This window comes from Botryllus schlosseri, chromosome 3 (assembly GCF_051294905.1).
Source record: "Botryllus schlosseri isolate E-star chromosome 3, Bs_hap1, whole genome shotgun sequence".
NCBI classification, from domain to species: domain Eukaryota; kingdom Metazoa; phylum Chordata; class Ascidiacea; order Stolidobranchia; family Styelidae; genus Botryllus; species Botryllus schlosseri.
In genome coordinates, this window is record NC_137238.1 from 8,963,837 (window position 1) to 8,967,868 (window position 4,032).

Below are 4,032 nucleotides of genomic sequence, written 5' to 3' on the forward strand. Positions count from 1 at the left end.
ACCTTTTTCCTTAATCTTGCGGGTTACTTGATTAAATCGTTAGGTTGCCTTAAAAAATGACGCACACCAAATTTGAATTCATTCCAACCAATATTCGCGGATTTCGTAGAGTTTAAAAATTTTAAATTTGCCTAAAAATGCAAAAAAAATTTTTTTTCCAATTTTCCTTCCAACCTTATGAAATTGTTGCACTGTCTTCAAAAACGATGCAAAACAAATTTGACTCAATTCCAAGCTGCAGAAGCCGAGTTATTCAAGTTTTTTGATGATAATTCTGGGATGATCCACCAATCAAGGATAATCCCAAAATTATCAAAGAAAAACTGAAATAACTCCACTTCTACGGCTTCGAATTGAGTCAAATTTGTTTTGCATCGTTTTTGAAGACAGCGCAACAATTTTATAGGGCTGGCAGAAAAATTTGAAAAAATTTTTTTTTTGCAATTTTAGGCAAATTCTAAATTTTCAAACTCTACGAAATCGGCGAATATTGGTTGGAATGAATTCAAATTTGGTGTGCGTCATTTTTTAAGGCAACCTAACGATTTAATCAAGTAACCCGCAAGATTCAGGAAAAAAGGTTATTTTTGAACAGCCCTACTGTTCAGTGTACATTGGTTTGAAACTGGGTAAGCAGGTACATATAATCTTGGTATGTCATGGGTTCACTGATGTATATTTCAGATACCGGTACATCTCGGTACACGACGTCTGAAAACCTTTTTGTTGACTAGGTAGCAGCAGTGTAATTCTTGATGTTAGATTTCGTCTATTCTCCTCTTTATCAGACTTCGGTACGAAATGCAGCGAATAATATTATAGAAGTCAGAAATGGACTATGCATCATTAGGGAGAATGAATCAACCAGACCCACGGATCGATTTCAATGCTTGATGGCGAAGATTGAAAAGGAAAGAATCCCAGAGTTATATTTGAATATTGTAATTACTTAATTCATTTACAATAAAATTATAATGCATTTGAATGTTGTTCTCTATCATATCGAGAAATTAATGTATGAGTGCTTGACAGTTGATGCAGTCACTGAGGCAATGGAATACAGAAAGGCTTGGTGTGTGTAGCATAGTAGGCTACAGCTAGAACTCCAGAAATTTGGATCGGCAACCGGAAATAGCGCGTTCAACTGGGTCACCCAGATTATGCGTTTTCAGCACTGAAATATGATATTGGTTCGTTAATAGAAAAGTGTGTGCGTCATCTTATTCATTGACAAACCCATGTATACCCATCGAAATATTCATTATGCGATCTATCGGGAGCTGTACAATGTGTATCCATTTCGATACTTCGGACAGAACGCGCGAGAGTTGTAGTTGCCGCTTGTGGGCACTGCCGGGACCAGTGTGCATTGCTTCGCGACTTACGACTCGCAACGCGCAACTCGCGATGTTGCGTCGCGAGGTCAGTGTGCAGAGGCCTTTAAGCCTGGAATAGACGATCCGTACGGAGCGCATGCGTTTAGTGGGATTGGTGAGATATTGGGATTGCGTCATCGCAAGGGTAGTAAACAACATGCGCTCAGCCGTGACTTTCACGTGATCATCCCCTGCACACTGCGCAGTTGGGACTGTTGGTAATATTCACAAATGTTTATCGAGACTGGGATTATTGTCGCTTTGGTGTTTGAGCTTGAGGGTTCATTGGTTTCGAAGTATGCCCCGTTTCAAAAAAGTGGTTAAAATAGGAAGCCTTAGGAAGAAAAATGTTAAACTTTTAGGTGTTCTGGCTGCTTTTATGTCCTCCCCCGTTGGATTCTGAATGTTGATGTGTACTATGCCGAGCATGCAAAGTTTTCACATACTTTACATATCTTCAAGTCCGTATCACAGAACAATATCACGCCAAATTGTGTTCCTGGCTACCTTGTTATAGTAGTCTGGATTGGTGTGATTGTACAGCTCTATACACAGCGGCAATCAGATTCTCGTCTTCTATATTATTCATTTTGTTTTACAACTGAAAATAGCATAAAATCGCATGGTTAATCACTGCAACTTCAGAAGGTGCGATGTACGATCACTACAGAGACAGATCTGCTAGCTGAACGGATGGAAAATACGCGTGGAAGCGAACGCGTGCGGGTTCTCACACTTTTGCTCTTTCTGCTCCTCATTTTTTCCTCGTCCCTCTTCTCTCTCGCACGCATCCGTTTGAGAAGAGAAATAAGGAGAGAAAGATACGGACGCGTTTACGGATCGTCTACTCCAGGCTTAACACTCTGTAACACCTCCAACCGGTAGTTTCGTAACACTAGGAAGCCATGTTCACACTGAAGCAAATTTACGATATATTTACCGTAAGACAGCTCAATGTGAATGAAAGTATTTCGAAAACCACCTTCAGTATGAACGAAACTGTTTTCGTAAATATTTCGGTAAATTGTAGGCAGTGTGAACAGTAGGCCCATTTACATGACGGTTTAAGTCAGCTTCGAAGCTGACTCGTCGATCCGACTCTCTCGTATTCGATGAAAAGAGAAAGGCAAACTGCTTCAAGTCGACTCGAGCGTCAAGCTGTTGTGTAATGTGGTTTACGATCGGCTTAAGTATTTGGTCATCGGCGTCCGGCGATTTTCGTTCGACGGCGCTGGTTTTTGCCGCGCTGGCTCTTGGCATCGTAATTCATGTTTTTCATCTGATGTTGAGAAATTGGGCAAACATGGTAAGGAAAAGTGGGGTTACTTTGTAAGTGCTCGCTTGTTTATATGTAGTACACCAGTACCGGAGTAGCAACCGTGCTCTTTTAGGGCAGTTTTATATTTGATATTTGGCTTCGATCTGTAGTAGCCTAGTTGCTGTCATCAGCTACATAAAATGGCTAACAAGGTAAAACGTTGTATCTGTATTTCAACTTCTCAGACTACAGTTCGGAAGAGATATGGATTGTACCGGTACTACAATTCGACTACGACATGCATAGTGAACTGATGGAAGAAGCGGCCCTGCAGTGTGCTATATCGATACGGGAATACATGGACGATTGCTGCATTTCGTACATAGGCCTACTGTTCCACTGGATAAACTGATGTGAGCGCGCATGTGATGGGATGGAGCTGGTGTCTCTCCCGTGTGGATGATATGGAGATTTGTGACTCTCCTGGTGATGATGAAGCGCAGCGGTGTTAGGATTATTGCTTTGTTTTTAGTTCTGGGTTATAGTGTTCTGCTGATATGATGCGGTCGTGCGGGTGTTCACGATTTTCAGCTTGCCGTTTTGATATTGTATTCATGGTAGCCTATGTGTTTGTGAGGGTGCTGAAATTGGCACTTCTCAAAGTTTAATTGGTGGGTAGCAATTTAGTAGTAGTGCTCTATATTGCTCTTTATGACAGTTTTTATAGACATTCATGGTATAGTTTTTATAGACATTCTTGGTATTGTTAACTTCCTATTTGGTATATCATGCCGACAAGATGCTTCAATAAAATCTCTGCAGTAGTTCCTGTATCGTGACTGACTCTTAAGTCACCGGCATACATGGGTTAGTCTGTTACAGAGGAGCGGCCGAACAACTAGAGGCTACATGGGGTTTGCAAGTGGGTCACTTGAGTGTTAATGACCTTATTTTAATTGCATCGACAAGTGATGCCTGATATATCAAAACAGTCGTTGGGCCGTGGAGTCGCCTATACTCCACGGCCCATCTTCGTTGACGCCGAAAAAGCTAGCTGATAACTTATACTTGTTGTTTTCCTCTACAATCATGATATGAACAAGATTATTTTCCTCTACAAATATCGATATTATGAGTATCTCATCATCCTCGTTAATTTCGAGGATAAGAAACGTTTCAGAGTACGACCAAACACACATTGTCGTTGTACCTTCGCCCACCAAACTTACTACGAATATATATTTGTAAGGGGTAAAGCGACACCGGGTCGTCCACGATACAGCTTCCTGAAGGATCATGTAAACAGGGCCCTTTAACGAGTCAGCTTGGAGATGAGACGTGACGTCACTGGAGACGACTTGAACGCCAAGTCGAGTCGAACATGTAACCAGGCCTAGT

At 41.4% G+C, this 4,032-nt stretch overlaps 1 long non-coding RNA gene across 1 annotated transcript; it reads left to right on the top strand.

The window, feature by feature from the left end:
* The first annotated feature begins 2,417 nt into the window (after positions 1 to 2,417).
* LOC145434893 (uncharacterized) lies at positions 2,418 to 3,458 on the top strand. The gene is made up of 2 exons (XR_013913622.1): positions 2,418 to 2,682; positions 2,880 to 3,458. It is a non-coding gene; the product is annotated as an uncharacterized LOC145434893 (long non-coding RNA).
* Positions 3,459 to 4,032: the final 574 nt, after the last annotated feature.